The following is a 21386-nucleotide window of genomic DNA, read 5'->3' as shown; positions in this document are numbered from 1 at the left end:
TCACTGGGCTTTGCAGCTACGAACATTCAGGTAAGTTGAAAACTCAGACATGGGCAGCAGTTCAGAAATAGATTTATTATCTATTCTCCCTGGCATGTTAATTTCCTTACTTTAACTTCCTTTTATCAACTTCTCTGTCTCTCAGACAGTGGAATCAAAGTCTGACAGTGTGGTGGAGCTGGGCCCACAAGAAGGATGTCACTGAAGCATGATGCAAACCCATCTTCTAGAGCAGATACAGCTACAAAGCACCGAGCACCAGCAGTGACTCTTGCAAAGACCAGCAACAACCCAACAGCAAAGAAACAATTTTTTAAAGAAACATTAACAAACTCCACTGAAGATCACTACATGCAGATGAGTTCCCCTTTGCCTGATGCAAATACATCAGCCAAGGTATCATACTGATTTCTGCTTTTCCCATCCTTGTCCCTCTGTACTAGAAGTATGTCCCTCATTTTTAGAAGTATGGCATGGAATCCTGGGACAGGCTTGAACAAAGAATCTGGCTGCTTCAACATAATTCTTCTTCACCCAAAAATTTCCTAAAGTAGAAATGCTGATCCCCATCAAGCCCTTACATATGCTATACTATTTTCCAGGAGAAAGAATACAATGAACCAACTGTAAATACATGAAATAAGGTAGGAAAAGGCACACAGAAAGGGAAGGTTCCATGAAGACAGAAAACAAGGTCCTTTTATGTGCTGATTGGCTTTCCTGTTTAGCAATTCAGTTTTATTTTTCATCTATATCCTTACAAAGTACTTATCTTTGACTCAAATTCCTCGAGACCTACAAAAGTATGTTTTAATATTACTATCTTGCATTAATATTACTTACTATCTTGCTTTAGAGTAGAATAAAAATTGTGTAAATTGAATTTCAAGCTAACTGAACCCCAAGTTGAATGAATCTCAGTTTTTAATGAAATAAAGACATAGTAACTTCATTATTTTCAGCTATTGCCTGAGTTACATTTTCCTTCATAAGCATCTCCTCTACATATTTCAAAAATCAAAAGTTATTTATTTCAAGGCAAGATTCACTATATTAAATGAATGTTGGTCAAAAGCATGCAGGTACCAGGGAGAAAAAAATGCCTAAATGATCCTGATTCCAGTATTTCAATGGTTCAAACAAGGAGTTTGGAACACAAACCAGTCACTTCACTGGTACAAGACAACTTCCTCACAGACTTGCTGATGTAACTTGTGAGTTAAAACTGTACTCATAGCAAAGGTAATCTCTGACAGAAAAGCTGAATCTTCTCAAGGTTTGAATTTACTAGTACAAGGTTTGAATTTGCTATTGCCCATAGCAATTTCATGTTCAGAAAACAGACCATGTTATATATCTTTCTTATTTAGACAATAACATTTTACTGTTCAGAAGATCCATGAAATTTCTAGTTACAGACTCAGTCTCAGACACCATGTTCATGTAATGTTATGATAAGACCAACCCCCTTATTGTGAGTATCTGACAAAATTTAACAATTCCAAACTTACTTTGTGGATTCACAAATGTGTATTTTGAAGTAAATGCTGAAAAAAAAAACAACAACAAAAAAACCACAGAAGAAACATAACTTTCACTAAGGCATGCAATAATTGGGAAAATTAGGAAGGCTGGAATAATTAAATCCATTTCTTTCTGTGAACTGATCATTTAACTGTGTATATGCAGTGAGATCTATTTTAACCCAATTTCTGATTCCAGAGTATCATCTTTACCAAGAGCAGAAGTAAAAGACATCCATAGTGACAAGTAGTATCTTCTCTTTACTGTACTAAAAGAGTACTTTTAATTGTATTAATGCTAAACAACCTTTCAAAATAATTAAATATAGTAATATTAGAGTGTATTTTATTTCCATGGTGAAGACATACAGTGACGTCTGAAAAAAATTGAAAATCACAGAATGTTTTGGGTTGGAAAGGACCTTAAAGTTCATGTAGTTCCAATACCCCTGCATGGGCAGGGACACCTCCTACTAGACCAGGTTGCTCAAAGCCCCATCCAGCCTGGACTTGAACTGGAAGGAGACATCCACCACTTCCCTCAGCAACCTGTTCCACTGTCTCACCACCCTTAACAGCACAGAACTTCTTCCCAATATCCAACCTAGACCTACCCTCTTCCATTTTAAAACTTTCCCCCTCATCCTGTCACTGAATGCCCTCTTAAAAAGCCCCTGCCCAGCTTTCCTGTAGCCTCCTCCAGGTACTGGCAGATGAAGATGTTAAAAGATACTAGAAATAGCATGGAGATAAGCATTTTCCATGCAGTACTGTAGACAACTTGCAATTTGTCACAAAAGAGCATCTTACTAGAAGAAGGTACTTACACCTAATAGACATTCAACTTTGTATCAGTTGTTTCCCTAAGTTGTACTACTTTATCTCTGAAATTCTTTTTGCCAGAATAAAGTAGTTGTTCCAAAAGACATACCTTTGTTCATGAAGTAATTTAGCAAAATAAATGTGTTGGATATCAAAAATCATATAAAATGTTCTTCCCAATATAAAAGCACTTCTTAAAATGATAAGTTGATACTTTAAATATAATTTCATGCTGCATTGACTGTATCCACAGATTTTAAAAATGAATTAATGAGGCAAAACATGAAAAAAAAATTATCCTGTCATGTGAATTTTAGAGCTATAAAGTATAGCATACAACATAATATACAAAGCAGGTTACATGCAAAACTCCAGAGCAATTCTTTCTGTAAAAGCATAACACATCTTCACACAAAAATAAAATATTAATCCTACTGAACACCAAAAAAAGTACAAACTGACAGGTTATGTAATTACATAATAAACTATTGTAAATGCTTGGCAACATTTGGTAGGTATTTACAACACTGTTGTCTTTTGGCTATAGATTTACCTTTCAGCATATTTGAGACAGACCCCAGAAACATTAACAGTAAGGTCATGTTATCCAGTGAACACAGATTGCTTGCAGGACATTTGTGCCTTTGCCTAAATACTTTATTTTCAAAATGTTATAAAGAACAGTCACTTTAAAATAATTGAGGTCTAGATATTAATTCATTTTGCTTTTGCATATGGTTGTCCAGGATGCTGTTTGATGCATCTCAGTCTGCACAGTTGCTGTGGTCTTTGGCACTAGAACAGACAATAATGCAGCAGCACTGCCACAGATGTAACAGTCTATAAAACTCAGAGACACTCTGAAAAGGAAGGCAGACCTTTTTATTTACCTTTTATTAAGCTAACTAATACAAACAGGAAAGTCTGGGAAGCTTCCAGGTGCCCAGGTACTGGGAGAGGACTTTTGGAATGAAAAACCTGTCCCTTTTTCCCCACTAAAGCAAATCAAACAAATGAAAGATCTTTCCAAGCCAAGTGGCATGCTTTAACATTAAATCATAACAAAGAAATAGGTTGCTTGGACATATATTCCCATAGCAGTCTTCAACTGCCATCACATCAGTACTCCTAGAGATTGTTACTATTATGAAGTAACATTCTAAAGTTATTATTCAAGTATTGAAATTTCCTGGGGCCTTCCTGCCATTTTAAAACACCAAAATTATTCTAGTGCAATTGAATAATTAGTTATTTTTTCATAAGTGACCCAGTCTTCATGTTAACTGCATATGCTTCACCTGCCACCTTCCCCCCAGCTACCAAAAAAGCTTCTAAAAGTTATGTTGAAATGTAAGGATTTTGAGAAAGCCAAAACACTGCTGATCACAGGTATGTAAAAACATTACAGAAAAAAACAGGTGACATACAAGATAAAACAGTGCGTGAAAAATGCAGTTAGTCTTCAAAACTGTAAGTCAACTACTAGAAAAACTGTAGAAATCAGTTACTAACAGACCACTAACATTTATGTAGTCAGTATAGGTTAATCCCTCCCTGGACACTCCTTGTCATGGAGGAGGAGCCTGCGTGCCCTTGTGGGGTTGGGAGCTGTGCTGGAGGGGGCAGATGCCTCCAGTAGGGTCTCGTATACCAGCCGGGTCACAGCTGAAGGGTCAAAGTGTGTCCATGGGCAGGATGGGCTCAGTAGCCTTCAGGCAACCATCCTAGGAGAACAACTCTAACTCCAAAGCCAGGGAGATGGAGCTGGTTTAGCCCTGTAAGGCCATGCACCTAAGAGAAGGATGCTCTAAATCTACGTCCTGAGGACTTCGCTGTCACAATCCAAGCTTGCTCAGCCCTGGCAGATGAACCTGAGGAGTAAAGGGTAGGGCCAATTCTGTGCATGCTGTACCTCACCTAAAAAAGTCACTGTGCAGGCTTGAAGGGTGAACCCACACTTGTAAAGCCCCTGAAGCAATAGGAACAAAACAGCAGGGAAAAAAAAAAAATCACTTGCAGCCAGAATGGGTAGAGCCCTTCTTAAATATTTGTTCACAAAGCCAAGCCATGACATGCTAGGTTAATACATCTTGAAACATACAACTATTTTTACAATGTTCCTTCTTTGAAACACAAAACTTTTCAAAGGATTTTCATAGCTTTGACAGTAAACAGATCAAAGGTATTCTTTGTGACCATTCTCTTACCTATCAGTGACAGCATGGTGACCACTTGTGGTACTTTGTTTAATTGCAAATTCCAAAAACATTATGCTTGAATGTTAAACAGTCACACTAAATCAAACAGCAAAACTTTCCATTCTAACTGTTCAGAAGTCTGTTAGCCAGCTCAGCTGTGGCTTTCATCACTAAGGAATCTATTTATCTAGTTGATAACATAATAAAGAGATTTTTTTTCCCCCTAACGTCTGATTCACCTTTATTCTTAGATTTAAAAAGATCACACAAGTTAGCTTTTTGTGTTCAAATCTTTTCATACACAAAACACTCAACCTCTCTGCTAGAGTCTGTACACAGTGTTTAATATATGCCTTTATGAAGACAAATCTGTTTTATTTGGGTTTTCTCTTAGTATACATCCAAACCAGCCTACAGTTGTCAGCATCAGCACTGCTGATTGTTTCCCTTGCTTCAGGCATTTATCCCACTGTGAATAACAACTTATGCTTGCCACAGAACTGGGGGAGAAAATCTTTTCTTCAGAAGACTTATAAAAATGCAAAGCCTTTTAATTCTGACGTGCTTTGGGATTAAACTTAATCAACAGCAGCAGTTACGCAGCAAGAGCAAAGGGATAACAAGTACTACAAAAAACTGCTCCTCCAGCATCTATTCTACCTAATTTACAGACTACAATAAGCTACAGAATTGACTATATGACAGCTATTTCCAAAGAAATTGAGTCCCTGTGGGTTTGAGTTTGTTTGGGAAGAAAACATAACATACACAGCATAGCATAGTGATCAGCTGTGGTACAGCTGAATCACATCACACTTCAAAACACTTTGTGAAGCCCAGCAAAAAGCCCATCTGTCTCTTGGCACAGAACAAGGAAGCAGCTTCAGCATGGTTCAACCCTCAATAGCTAAAGTATGAAGAATTAAGGTGCTAAAAAGCCCCAACAAATTCAGATGCATTACTCTGGAGTCACAGTGGTCAATGGGTGGGATCATGCCCAAGGGGCCCTGCCCATCCTTCAGGAGAAAAACAAGGCAGAACTTATTCAGAATGCACCCAAGTTTCATTGAGGGTTACAATTCTGTCAAACCACTCTAAATGGCAAAGGTTTTTGCATTTTTTATGCCTATTTATTTGATGGGACCACACTATATCCTAAATATTACCATAATCATTTGTGTAGGTATTTAAAAAATAAAAAAAAATTTTAAAAAGTTTACAGCAACATGACACCACCACAGAACGTAAGGATAAGGATTTTGCAAACATATCTGAGCTTTTAACTTGATTTTTTCTCAAGCATATTTGGAAGATAATTTAAGATAACACATTTAAAAGAAAACCCCAAAACCACAGCATTTATTGGATCGGAGGAAATTTTTTGAAAAACAAATTTATAATTTTGATTACTTCCTGATTTATCTGTTGCATTGAGAGAAAAGTGAAAGACTGCATTTCAAGGGGGTGTGTTACAATTTATAATTTCCATCTTCAAGCAATACATCCTTTTTTTTTTGTCCTCTCATTCAGAAAACTGTATAAATAGTAATTATTTTCTTACTGATTATGTTTACCATTAAAAAAAAAAAATCAATGCTACTTTAAGGCATATGTTTACATGCACAGATCAGTGAAAGTATAGATAACTTTTTCTAGTCATCACTTCCATATAATAATAAAAAAAAAGAAATCACAAATCACACAGTCATATGTGGCCCAGATTTCCCATGCATGCTTTGAATAATGCAATATAATAAAAATTTTATGGTCATACTCTATGAATAATATGGTCATAAAAAGTGATGCCAATCTTAACAACCCACCCTCTCCCAGCAACAGCAACAACAGCCACACCAACCAAAACCTGAGGAAGTTCTTGAAAGGGCAGAAAACACAAGCAGTAGTACAGTCACAAAAACCTTCAAAAGGCTGACACATCAATCACTGTCATTCATGCAGAAATTACCTCTACAGGTACAGCTTTGAACTTTTAATAATCATTGTTGTTAATCTTAATTTGTGTTTTGGTTGTGTAGCAACTGCTACACCACTGCTAGGACCACCTAGATAAATACAATCCTGTCCCACAACACCCAATCCTAGGAGACTATTAGCCCAGTCTGATAGTTCAGAAATTGTTATACAGCCACACTAAGCCCTACAGCAACAAAACACACACATACACACACAATTAGTGCTATTGACTTGATCTTTCTACAATTATTTGAAGAAAAACCATTAGTCAATAGGTGATTTATTTTTCATGGTAATGTGTGAAACCACCTACAGACTTATGGAATGCTCCATAGATCCACAATCCAAGTTTTATGTCCTATGTGCAAAACCAGTCTTCCTTATGCCATTGAGCTTGAGCACAGTCCCTTTAGAGATGAATTTCTGGGCTCAGTTACTTTCTTAGCATCCACAACACGGAGCAGTATTCACTACAATGTGCAAGATTACTGCAAAGCAGGACTATGCACTCAGGTTCAAGTACTGAAGTTATATACCTTCAATTCACAGTATTTCAGCTTTTTTTTTTTCCAAAATGAACATCAGAAATATAGAACTGAAATTCCTTCTATTACAGCTCTCATTTACTTAACTGAACAGTATTAAAAAGGCCTACTGAAGATGTTAAGTTTTATACTGTTCTTTACACAGTAATTCTTCATCTATCAGCTGTAAAATACTCGATCATCAAGAAAACCAGGTTTTACCTCATTTAAATTGTGTTTTCCCTACATTTACTATGATGATGAGACCTCTACAGTCACTAATTAAATTGTTTAAGCCAAGCAAACCAGTGTTGAGGTTCCTAGAAAGAAGTAAGAAAATTACTATCCTAACCCTCAGTCAAGGATATAAATATATTTATTTCAAGTATTGTGGGAGTAGCACACTACCTTTCTCATACAGTAATGAGAATTAACTGTTCCACGAACTTAGGTTAGGACAAAACAGATGAGAGAGAAAATTCCTAAACTCCTACTTTCATCAAAATATTCTGTCCCAATCTCACGAGTTGGGATGACATGTAAACACAAAACATGAAAATTAATGCAAACCTATCAAGTTTGTAAACAAATAAAACACACAGTTTATAACCTTCAGGGATTTTCTTCTTGTTTCCCCTTTTTAGAGCAACAACATACATCACTTTCATTGTGTATGTGATTTTAAATGCTGCCGGGTTCCGCATGGGTACATGCACGAAATTTCAGTCTGTTCCAAAACATCTGTTTCAAAATGGTTGAGTTCTTTTCCATAACTTCTTCCGTGGTATTTTGGTGACTGTCATTATTCACTGAAGCATAAATCTCTCTGGTTAAGCAGAAACAATACAAAATAACTACTGATCCTGCAGTGCGTTCAATACGGAGTTTCACTTAGGGAAGTTATTTTACTAACTTTCGAAAGTATCAAAGGCACCTTTTTTCCTTATGTTTTTCTTTCCTACCATGAGAAATACTAACATTACACTTTGGCCTTCAGGCCTCTGAGTGGAGATGCTTTAAGTGCCTTGCGTGTCAAATGTTTCTGTTGGTTTGCAGTTTCCTTTCCCTCTGTGCACCCAGGGACACTGGTGGGATGTGATTAATGTCAGCACCAGGCACTTTGCACACAGATTTAACAGCACGTGCATTAGGCAGAGTGCAGGAATCATTAACTCGGCACATTCCAAATTGCAAATGATGTTTATTGAAGGCTTCTGGCATTAATTAAACTTCACATAGCTAAGTGTTTACGACAATTTTACAGATTGCTGTCCTGATTCATGATTGTGGCATTAGAGGCATACAGTACGAACACAAGGAAAAGGTCATTTTCAAGTTGTCCCAGCAACAACTGCATGGAGCAGACTTGGATCATTTGTTGGTCAAATGAACAGGAAAAAAAAAAAAAATAATATAAAACAAACAATTTCTGCCACCATAGAAATCAAGAAAAACATGAACCAATCTTTGTGAAAAATAAAGCTACAGTTTTATTTACCAAAAAGAGCATACGATTCTTGTATCGCTGTAAATATACCTAGAAATACTGAAAACAACCCCCAGCTGCTACTCAATGAGTTGCTCCCCCTCTGACAGTATGCCAATTATTTTATAAATTACTTGTACATTTTGCACATGTTTTGGATAGAGCCAGTCTGAGCTTAGCACTGCCAGAACAGGATAACTATGTGACTTGCTTTTGCCTATGCTCCTATGCAGCCCATTAAATCTGCATAATCATAGATTCAAAGAACAGTTTAGGTTGGAACTGACCTTTAAATGCCACCTAGTCCAACCCTCCTGCAGTGTGCAGGGACATCTTCAATTACAGCAGGTTCCTCAGAGTTCCTTCCAGCCTAACACTGAGTGTTTACAGGGATGCAGCATCTACTGATTTTCTGGGCAACTTGCTTCAGTCTTTCATCACCCTCATTGTAAAAAATTTCTTCCCTATATGTAGTCCAAATCTACTGTCTTTTAGTTAAAAAAAATTACCCCTGGTCCTACCACTAAATGCCCATCAGTCCTGAAAGGCTGCAATAAGGTCTCCCTGGAGCCTTCTCTTCTCCAGGCTCAACAACCCCAGTTCCCTCACCCTTTCTTCTAGGGAGGTGCTCCAGCCCTCTGACCATGTTTGTGGCCATCTGCTGGACCCACTCCAATGAGTCCATGTCTTCCATGAGAACTAGATACAGAACTCCAGGGGAGGTCTCAAGAGAGTGGAGCAGAGGGGGAGAATCCCCTCCCCTGATCTGCTGGCCACTTCTTTTGATGCAGCCCAGCATGCAGTGTGCTTTCTGGGCTACAGGCACACATTGCCAGATCATGTCCAGCTTGTCATCAACCAGCACCCCGAAATCTTTCTCTTCAGGGCTGCTCTCAATCCATTCATTCCCCAGTCTGAATTAATACCAGAGACTGCCCTGACCCATGTGCAGGATCTTGAACTCGGCCTTGTTGAAACTTAGAGGCTCATTTGGGCCCACTTCTCAAGCTTGCCCAGGTCTCTCTGGATGGCATTCTGCCCCTCAGGCATTTCAACCTTACCAGTCAGCTTGGTGTGCACCCAGTGCCACTGTCCGTGTCATTGGTGAAGATATTAAACAGCACTGGTGCAGTATGGACCCCTGAGGATGCCATGTGTCAATGAGAGTCATCAAGCTGTTGACCACTACTCTGTGGATGTGACCATCCTACCACTTCCTCATCTACTGAACAGTCCACCCATCAAATCTGGCATTTTTTTCTCCCTTAAAGCGATACAATTGCTCATCATTTAAGGAAATGCTAACAAGATCTCTTTTTCCCACTGACATATATAAGCAAAACAAATTGCTACGGTCCTCAGATTATTACTATAATGGAAGCAAAAAGATTACTTAGAATCATGACCTTAAGAAGCTGTAACACCAAATTGTTTGAAGAGGAGAAATAGCAATTAATACTATTATATACTCATAACAGCACAGGAATTACATTCTACAATCCTGAAGAGACACCCAGATACTATCGTGTAGAGTTTTTCAGACAGAAGAGGAATAAATTCTAATTTTGCCTCATAAAACAAGTGGAAAAGAGATGAAGGGGAACCTATGGCACTTGAGAAACATTAATAGTGAGTTTACACCATAACATAAATTTAACCTACCAGATAAACCCTCTTTATTATCTCATAATCAGCCTGTTGGTACACTGTTGTTGATAAAATTGTTTTGTTAAAATTTTTACATGTCATCTTTAATGCTGCCACTGTGTTGTCTCAGCTCATAATGTATGTTACTTTAAAAAAAATAAATCATTTGTTTGTAAACTCTATTAGATAAGCCAGCAGTAGCTAGGAAGATGCTCATTTCTCAACACATGCTCCAAGCCATAGTACCTTGTAAAGATGCAAAAGGGCTGAATGCTGTCTGTAAGCACAAACAAGACAGCTTTAAAATAAAAGCACCTCAAAACCAGGCATTTAAAAAGGATACAATGAATGGCTGAAGCTGAAGATGGAGGTAGAAAACTACAAATAATGTAAAAATAGATTGGACAAGTGAGCAGCAATGATCCTTTGGGAATTGACAAAGTAAGTAACAAGCAATTCAGAAGCTTCCTTAAGTGGCAGTGATGGACTGGGAGAGCACTGAGAAAAATATCACAAGCTTTCAAATACCAGCTTTTCTGTGTGTGGCTTCTTGCAGCTACCACTGGAGACAGACAAATGATGTGCTGGATAAACCCCTGCAGTAGCCCAGTAAGTTTTTCTTATTTCATATTCTAAAGCCTAAACCAAATCCACTACTTTTTTTCTCTACTTTTCCTCCAGTTGTTCCTTGTTTCTTAATAAGGAATATTGTGTAGAGTTTTCCTCCATCTTCATCCTAGTCTCTAGTACTATCATCCATCCTCCATCCTAGCTTATAGTACCAGGAGCTAGGAAAAAACATTAAAAGCTACCAAATGGCACATCCTGAAAAGAACTTGCTAGCCAAGCAATGAAAGCTCAAAGAAAACAGTAATCTCTGTGATTACATTTCAGCAGTGTTTGCCACATGGTCTAACAGTAAACTGGGAATTAGCAAAGTAGGCTGCACAGGGTTACCAACTTTGAAAAGTAATTCTTATCTATATTTTTTTTTTGTATGCAAATATAGCCTGAAGATCCAGAATCCAGACTTTAATTCAGGAATACTCAAAGAAAAAAAATTAATATTACCATAAACAAAGATTAATAAGGGTATAGTTTATATGATTAGGTGGTGGGGTGTAGATGGGATGGAAAAAGGCCATACCCTTAGTAACCAAAATGAATAGGCTACATACAGTGAGAGGTACTGTCAGTGTTACAGCCCACGTGTGATTTTAGCAATGCACAATGAAGCCACCTTAATAAATGGTTTTTGTGCCAAAACTGCTATTGCTACAATCATCCTGGTTTGGCAGGGAGGGTTGGACTTGATGATCTCTACAGATCCCTTCCAACCCAAAACAGTCTGTGATTCTATGAAATAGTTCACTGAAGGGTTTGATCTTGGGTTATAAATATTTAGCAATCACACACCATTATCCAGGGACTATGTACTGGTTAGCATTTTACAATACAAGAACACTTATTTCATCTAAAAAAACCCCAACCAATTTATTTAACCTACAACTCTCTGGACTCATTTGGGAGCCATATGGAAGCTTTCAATCAATTTTCAAATTTTTAAACTGAGACAAGGTTATAAAACATTCTAAATAGCCAGGTGTTTTATAAACACACAAGTGGAAAGAGACTCTACCAAACCCTTTAAAGGTGGTAAAAGCTATTTAGAATTTACTTGTCTGATCCTGGGGTAGGGTAACAACGTGTGCTTCCCCATCATACTATGGTTCAGGTTTCAATTGCCTCCAGAAACCTCCTGCAGTGACTACTGTAACAAGATATCTGTGGATTTAGTATTCAATGTAACAGAAATAACACCTAAAATCAAGTGCAATATGTGCAAAAAGCCCTGCCCATTTCTGTCACTGATGGTCTAACAAATAAAAAGTAAAAAAAAACAAAAGTAAAAATCTGATTTTTTTTTTAAATCTGTCCATTAAATGGATTTTGCAGAACTTATATATCACTAAACTTATTATTTTAATTTTCTAATCAGGACATCAATCCACTTGTTTCCCACTTTCCTATATATTTTCTTGAAACTCAAACAGATCAGTAGATCAGAACATCACCAAGCTCTCAAAGTCAGGGGTACATCTGGAGGGTGGGGGTCAAGAAGAAGGGGCTGTTCCCTTTTCAGTGGTGCCCTGTGACAGGCAAAGGGGCAACAGACACAAACTGGAACACAAAAAAAGAAAGCTCCACCACAACATGAGGAAAGCTTCATTACTATAAGGGTGATGGAGCATTGGGACAGGCTGCACAGAGAGGCTGTGAAGTCTCCTTCTCTAAAGCCTTTCAAGACCCATCTGGATGCATCTCCCTCTGACCTGCTCTGGGTGACCCTGCTTTGGCAAGGGGGTTGGAATTGATGGCCTCCAGAGATCCTTTCCAAATCCTACTATTCTATGATTCTATAATATTTGTTAATCACAGGTTTTTTTCCAGTTTTCACATCTTGAGTATTTATGGCATGCTATTCCATTCATGGCAAGAAATGGCCTCGTTTCTCTGAATTTAATTCAAAATTTACAGTAGGCTGTCACACACCTCTTTCCAAATTGCATAAAACATGAAATACAAAAGCAAAAATTAAACAGAATTACTTCCACTAATATAATTTCAAATTACAGATATTATCAGATGCATCTTGTATTTTATGGAAAAATAGCCGAGTTTTTAATGAGTTTCATGGAATTTCTCAAGTAGGTCATGTTAAACTTTCGTGTTACCCTAGCTATATGTTCAAGAAACACTGCAGACACAATTGACTTGTTATTCTCAGCACCACTCTATGTCAAAAGAGTGGCAAGATTCTTGAAAAGTGATACAGTGATCAACATTTTCAGGAAGAGATGCTGTTTATTGTGTATAAGCTGACTTTTCTAGCATCACTTCCAGAGACATCATTTGCTTTCCCTGTAAGAATTTGCACACAAACAAGTGAAAAAAGACAGTGGCTATTTTTTTAGGTGTCAAAACTGCACCCAACCTGTGAAAGACAATTGTTTTTAGCAGTCTAAGTCTCCAGTTCTCCCACAGGGCCTCTGGGAGACATCACAAATGGTTGAATTTTTCTCATTTGTGGTGTTCTGAGTGCACTTAATTTCTATCTTAGTCTTAGCTTTTTCTCCTGGGGCACAAGGATCTTCCATAGCATTTTATCCTATATATTCAGCACAGTCCTATTCATCTGCAAATTTTTACCTGCTGCTCAGACTACAATGTTCCATTAGTTGTCTGTTCACTCATCCTGACAGCAGTCACTCCACAAGACTTTTAACAAGAAAGAAATCACATATAAAGACCTAGTCAAAGCACTCACAACACACAGAGCAGTGGACAACATGAAGAGATCATTAGTTTGTCAGTGGATATCAAATTTGGGATTATAAGATCACTACATCCAGAAGGTGACCAGCTGATGTGCAGAGGTTCAGGTGGTACCACTGAAGCATTGCTGGCTTAGGCTGGAGCAGAATGTGTAATCCTTGCCTTAGTTAAAGATAGTAACCCAACCATACAGTCTATTCCACTGATTTGAATCAGGAACTTTCAAATGGAAAAGAACAAAAAAACAACACCAAAAAATTGCACATGCAACCTCTTTATGATTAGATTAGTTAATGATGACGACACATACACTACAAAGCTAAACTTCTGACACAAAATTCTCAGTTCTATTCAGCTGGGTTTATCTCTTCTTGTTTCATCTCCCCTAGACTGGAGATAGAAGTCACCTGAATTAATTTCTTTCTATTCATATTTCCTCCTAGCAGACCTGTTCCTCCCTTCCTTACTTGTACCATTTTCCAGTTGTTTCTTTCACTTCTACAGAATGACAAATTACCACTTTTGTTCTTGCTCTGTTCTTTCCTTTAGATTTTAGGTTCCAATACACACAAAGCTTAAATCTGAGATCTTCCCTCATTACAGAACTTCAGTTTCTGGGGAAGTCACAACAACTGGCTGGCACCCTTCTCAGAGTTCATAATGAAGAAGTGAAGATGTCACAAGGAGGACAAAGAGGAACTCAATTCACTGCTAAAGTTAACTTTGAACTGACACTTCTATAGCTTTAGAACATCTTGATATATGAGGATATAAACACATCATCTTTGTTATCCTCTTTATTTTTTTTTCTTTTCTTTCTCAATATCAAAGGGATCTTTTGCTTTCTCCATAGCAAGATAATTTACAAATTGCATACGTTTGTTTTGTACTATATCCTAAACACACATCTACACTTTTAAGTCAAAGTCAGCAATCCTCTAGAGGGTGGCATAATGCCCTCACTTTCTGCTTCATCTTGCAACCAAGGTCTCACATATGATGTCTCTTTCTTCCTCTGGCTCAACTCTAGGCAACTGCACGGGAACCAAGAGTGAAGGTACAGCTATGTTTGTTTCTGTGGCTGAGACTCCACAAAATCATCTAGACTACAGCCAGCTTTAAGATGGACTCACTAGTGAGCTCAGCAACAGCAGGAAAGTGCCTCTGCAACAACATATTTAAGAAAGGGGAACAATAAAAAAAAAATAAAAATCTGTGCAATTCCAGCTGAAGAGATGAGTGAAAAAAAAAGAACAACTCTGCACACACCAAGGACAGTGAAGAAAGAAAGGGGGGAGGTGCTCCAGGTGTCCAGGCAGGGATTCTGCTGCAGCCCATTGTGAAGACCCTGACGAAGCAGGCTGTCCATCTGAAGCCCATGGAGGTCCATGGTGGAGCAGCCTGTGGAAGAATCCATGCCAGAGCTGGTAGTTGCCCAGAGAAGGCTGTGACCCCATGGGAAACCCATGCTGGAGCAGGGTCCTGGCAGGAACTGTGGACCAGTGAAGAGAGGAATCCACACTGGAACAGATTTGCTGACAGGACTTGTGACCCACCCTGGAGCAATCTGTTCCTGAAGGGCTGCACCCCATAAAAGGGACCCATGCTGGCGCAGCTTGAAAAGAACTGCAGCCCATGGGAAGGACTCACACTGGAGAAGTTGATGGAGGACTGTCCCCTGTGGGAGGGATACCATGCTGGAACAGGGGAAGAGTCTGAGGAACCCTGTCCCTGAGGAGGAAGGAGTGGTACATATGACTGTAACCCCCATTCCCTGTCCCTCTGCACCACTGGAAGGGACAAGGTAAGAGAAAATTGGGGGTCAAGTTGAGTCCAGGAAGAAGGAATGAGTGAGGTGAAGGTGTTTTAAGATTTTATTTCTCATTATGCTACTCCGATTTGATTTGTAATAAATTGAACTGATTTTGCCCAAGTCTGGTTTGCCTGTGACAGTAGTTAACTGAGTGATCTCTACCCATCCTTATCTAAATCCAGTTGAGAAGGGAGTGACAAAGTGGCTTTGATGGGCACCTGGTGTCCAGCCAGGGTCAACCCACCACACTGAGTTACTGTGAGCCTGCAGGAGGTGCACCATACAGCTGGACAAATGGAACAGAACTTCAATATATAAGCAGGACAAAAGTGTGTCACTGCACTGTGCCTTTACTGCCAGAGGACAGGATTCTGGAAACTTTCATTGCACTGGTCCAAAGAACTACTGTAGACTCTTATATGAATATAACATCAGTATTAAAACTCTCAACTACTGAAGTTATACCTATTAGAGTCGAAGTATCTCTTTTGCTCTAAGAAAAGCCCAAAGATTTCAAATTTAACACACGTTTTTAGTAATATTCTCAGAAAAAAATGTACATTCTTCATGGCATTGACTTTGATGCTACCTCTTGCAGGAAAATTTTTACATTGGACATAATGAGAGATCCAAGGTTAAAAGGGAGACAAGGAGTTGTGCTCCATGTACCATGCTTCTCTCATGCACCCTTTTCTCCCTTATTTTCACCCATTTTGCAGTTCAAGAAAGTAGTCACCAGAAATGCAATGTTCTACACCAATGATTCTTATCAAATTGCCTTGCAGTACAGGTCAGATAGTTCATATACTCCCCACTGTTACCTCTGCTCTTGTGTTTCAACTCACTGCTTTACACAGATGGTTTCTTTATCCATCTCTGAATTTCTGTTCCCTGTGGTTACCGAGTGGCAGTATCAGGATGCTACTCTGCGAAGAACAATAATTCTAATTTCCCCAAGTGTATTGTGTTGTTACAATCTGCCAGGTTAGCACATACAGTTTATCACCTCATTCCCTGTCCAAAAAGGAAGCAAAAACATGTCTAGATTTCTTTTGCAAATGTGAACCATGAGGACAACGTCATGTTTTAAACAAGCAAAAATCACAGAATACTTCACTGCAATATCAAATCAAAAAGATTTGTGGAAATTCTGGAACAAATATATTAAACAAATATTAATATTTATGCAATTCAGGATGTCACAAAATTGGTTGTCTGGAGGTTGTGATCTACTCTGAAATGCTATGATACTGATGTGGTGGTAGTAATATGCTACTTAAAATGTTTTGGCACATGTGGGAAATCAAGTGTGGTCCAACATGAGATCACATGAAATATTTTGGTGAATCAGGTACCTAAGATGACCTACAATACAAACTTCTTCTACACCATAGTAATTTACACTTTTACACTCCAAGAAGTTGTCAGAATATGTACATATTCTATATATATAATTTTTAGTATTACAGAGACCACTGCTTTCTAAATAAAGGTTTTGTTTTACAATTCAAGACCACCATATAAACATATTTCTCCCTTACTTATCCCTTCACAGCAGCAACCTCACAAAAGGCTGAGAAACCCTTGCTGTATTCTCAAAATGGATACTTTTCCCTCAACAAAAGTTTCACTGAAGTTCAATTTGGTTTTCTTATCAGATATCTTGTCTTGGGACTTTTCTAAAAAAGTGTTTAATGTGCAATCAAAAATTAGTCCAGTTAAAACACAACTTTTTGATTGATTTCATCCTTCAGCTGCAACTTCTGGCAGGAAGGTGAAAATTTCCAAGGCTGAGACATACTCAGGACTTCCTGTCAAGGATTTAACTCACAAAGAAATAAACTTTGTGTTTGGCTGAAAAGGGGAAACAAAATCTTAAGCACGTAACAAGCAATATCTACATTAAAAGCAACAAACTCTCATCAGAAGATCAACTTCTCCCTCTTTTGGGGAGAAGGGAGGTAGGAAAGTGCCTCCTGTAACTAAAAATGTTATTATTGCCATCAAACATCAGCAGAAATCTCAGCAGTTTTCACTACTGTACTTCGTACAGAAGTGCTTTATTTTGCAACCCTAATTTTCCTTCAAAATTTTGGAATTATATTTCCCTAATTCAGTCACTAAATAGTATTATGATTTAGGTGCTTCTCACTAATTCTATTCCATAAAAAGAGATTTGAATTTTTCACTTATCACTCTAATAGTTGGCTTATTGAAAACACGTGGCAGAACTAAGTGACAATAAGGTGCTTTCTGATCTTTCTTTCAGAAACAGCTGTTATATATCCCTTGGGACAGTGGGTGCTTCTTGAGGCTCTCTTCACTGTAAAGTGATTATATCAAGTTCAAATTCATATACCTGGTTGATGGACTAGTTTGCAGTTCAAAGACTACATAATGTTAGTGCTGATTTAAATAAAAAACAGTTTTGGTGATCAGCTTAACCTTTTACTGAGAACAGATTTCTCAATCATGTTTTCCTATGATGAGCACAGTTTTTTAATAAAATTTTAATTAATTTCTTAGGAATTGCTGGCAGCTAGACTATTCTTCTTGATTAGGCACTTATAGGCACAATTCTTGTGGCACTATTTTTCCAAACCCTCCTGCAACTGCACCAAGGTCTCCAAAGCATTTTATTTAAGAGATTAAATCCTTATACTGTTTTGGGTTTGGGAGGACTTTTTAGGTTTGTTTTCTATGGCACTTTCATTTTTAATGAAATGAAGTTCTCAATTAAGTTAAGCCCACAAACAACACATTTTTCAAGTGCTGGATGCACCTGACTTGTATTAATTTCCATGAGACTTCCATATACCAATTGTATTTGAAGACTTAGAAATTCTCAGGTAAGGACCACCAAGTTGAAGAGAGAAAAAAATAGGAAAAAACCCCACACTTAGTCTCCTAAACTTGGCTGTCTAATAAATTCATACTTTAAACCAAAAGAGAGCAGGAAGGGGAGTTAATTACATTACTTTCCATAGCACCAGATTAAAACATTTACGTATTCACAGAACAACATAAATTAAATTCTAAAAAGACAATGAGCAGCAATTGTTGCTGTCAACTTGTCCAGTAAAACTAAATCAAATCATGCATTAGCACGGAAATAGAGGTATTTGAAAAATAAACATAAATACAAGAAATTAAGATGCAGTAAATGAAGGATATTTTTAAAGATATTACGAGAACCATATGCTGGAGATTGGAGAACAATTTGTGAACAAATTACTTCCAGTGACAGTTTGCTCATGGAAATACTTAGTAGATATTATCACAGGTATAAAACTTTTATATATTTAATCAAATACTTAAGTTAATGAATGTGCCTTTCATTTCTTACTAACACAGTAACATTCAGTTTATTTCCCTATTATTAACATGGAAGGAAGAAATAGAATGAAAATGTTTTCATGCAGGTCATGAGCTTCACATTATGGCAATAAGTCTTGAATCTACGAAGCTTGAAGCCAACCAAACTTTTAAGTCAATTCAATACTGAATTTTCACCACATTTCATACTGGAGGTGGATACAAACATTAACAATCAAATTGCAACATAATCATCAGTTTCGGGTATAAAACAGAAAAATAGATATCTTTCACTGAGGGAAAACAGTCTGCGGAGGCTTAAGGATTCCATGTACACATCAGTATGATTGTATGAAATCCTTTATTAACAACTTGCACTCACTTTATATAGAGAAGCCTTGTTTACACCATCTTATCATGCAGGTGGCTTTGTATTCCAATTACACATAACATTCTCATGGAACCTTCTTTTCACATAATTATTTTCTTCTTCTGTTGCCAATTAAGTTATCTCTTTCCCATTAGCTCATTCTCAGAAAGCCTCTAACTAGGCCTCAATAACCATTAACCCAATGTGGCCTAAATTGAAGTAAGTCAGGATTGCTCACAACCTGTGTATTTCTGAACTGTTTCCCCAATATTTCACACAGATGAAAAAGCAATTTAAGGACCATATTCCTAACACCAAATAAGTATTAAACAAGTAAATCTGGAGAAAAAGAAAAACCATACTTGGTTTTGCAAGAGTAAAGAAATGGGCAAGCAGAAATCAAGTACAGAGCAGTAAAGAGAAAAAGCCATTTTAATGTTAGAGGAAAAAAGCTTTAAGAAATGATTGAAATGAGTATCTGGAAACTCAGCAAATCACAGAAGATAATAATGAAGGAGATACAGTAATTGCTTATTAACTGAATACATAAAGGTTTTCTACCAAGAACACCAGCTGCAAACTGCAGAAAACCTACCAGTAACAGTACTTGTAAGGGCCTTGCTTTAACAAATAATAAAGTACTTTAATAAAGCAACAAAAAGTTGCTGCATGAACTGAGATATTTCAGTAGATCAACACAGGTACCACAGATGGAAGAACAATGACAACTGGAATCAGAAGACCATATGAAGAGAAAGACTTAAAACCTTGATATTTGGTGAAAGACAGAGTAACTTCACTGGATTTTCAAAAATCTGAAATTCATAGAAATGTATAAGAACACATTTCCTGTGAGAAATAACACTAGGGCAAGCCCCCATGTCTCAGATAAGCAAGGTGGTAGCCAAATGAAAAAAAATCACAAATAAATGGAACTAACAGATTTCTTCCATTATTTCTTCATTTGAAAAAAGGCTCCATAGGGTTTAAGCCTCAAAGGACACGCCATCATCTTTGGCTCAAACTCCCAAGGCACACACAAGTTAGAATTACCTACTCTTTAAGTGAGTGAAAACTGCTGGACTGGGTTTTTCAGCTTTGTACAGAGGTAAGTACACCAAGTACAGTTCCAGATAAGTTAACAGCTTTATGGATTTTGGGTGCATATTAAAAAGAACATGTACAGAGAATTCCAGAACTCATTATTAAACACAATGCATTTTGTATGCTGCCCAGACTACCTTAATTTTATGTATTTGCTATTAAATGTTTTTTATTACACAGATATGAATTCTTAACACTAGATCCACTCAAGTAGACAGGGAGCAGTGGGAGCTGCTTTGCATTCCAGTCCTTTTTGCACACAGAAAGATGCATTTTCTTGGTCAACCAGAAATACAGCTCCAAATTAGGTAGCTCTAGACACCTATATTTTTCCTCCTCAACTACAAAAATCTCCTAAATGTAGATGAGATAGGAGCCCTACTGACTATATTCTTAAAAAGCAAAAGTTGAATGGGGTAAACAGATAAGAAATTAGCCTTATGAATTATATGAAATACATATTTCTATATAAACATGTATGAAAGAATCCAGAATGGCTCTCCAGATGATGTTCTGGTTTTAATTTTCTTATGAAAATTTGAGACAACTACACTATTTTGGACTTCCTTATTATACTGTATTCTTTTTAAATGAAATTGATTGAACAACTTTTACTAATCTCTTCTACCCTGTCAAATTCCATTCCTCTAAGCTAAATTCCACAGAATGCATTTAATATCTCCAAATAAAGGAAATTAGCAAATCACTAGGCACCATGTGCATTGACCTTCGCTCTTCTTTTGAATTTGCAGTATGGTTCATTTTAGTCAAGCTGTTGAAACATTTGTGCTATAATGCATCAAATTAAGGCAACCAGCTGTGATGTTTAATTTAAGCTAAAAGTTTATGATCTACAGCTCCACAATACCTTAGGGAATAACTGATATTTCATGTTACTAAACTAAATGCAGTTACAAATTGGCTACAATCTCCCTTACATTTTACTCAGAGCACAATGTCATCCAGGTTTTTTATCTGTAAAGAACACTAGAACTGAGTCAAACCTGGGTATTATAAAGAATAAATGAACAACCAGTTCTAGCCTTTGCTGAATAGATTCAAAACCTTCTGGTCCAGTGTGTTGTTAGATTACTCCTGTATTTTGTTCTTCATTCCATCTACATGTCTGTTCACCCATGTGTAAGTTTCTCTACTTCTGAGAAAGTGAGAATTAGGAGAAGTCATCAACTATTTTGTCATAATGCACCATTTTTAGCAGATATTTTGCCAAAACAAATATGGTGGATGGAGTTAAATGACTGAGATAAAAACAA

At 37.4% G+C, this 21386-nt stretch overlaps 1 protein-coding gene across 1 annotated transcript in view; it reads right to left on the bottom strand.

The window, feature by feature from the left end:
• The window catches only part of CCSER1 (coiled-coil serine rich protein 1), a 630536-nt gene that overhangs the window by 244253 nt on the left and 364897 nt on the right, over nucleotides 1-21386 (bottom strand). The gene's annotated exons all lie outside the window — the stretch shown is intronic.

The sequence above is a fragment of the Calypte anna genome, chromosome 4A, assembly GCF_003957555.1.
Source record: "Calypte anna isolate BGI_N300 chromosome 4A, bCalAnn1_v1.p, whole genome shotgun sequence".
Taxonomy (NCBI): Eukaryota; Metazoa; Chordata; class Aves; order Apodiformes; family Trochilidae; genus Calypte; species Calypte anna.
Note: the sequence above shows the minus strand (reverse complement) of the source record. Positions and strands in the feature narration are given on the sequence as shown.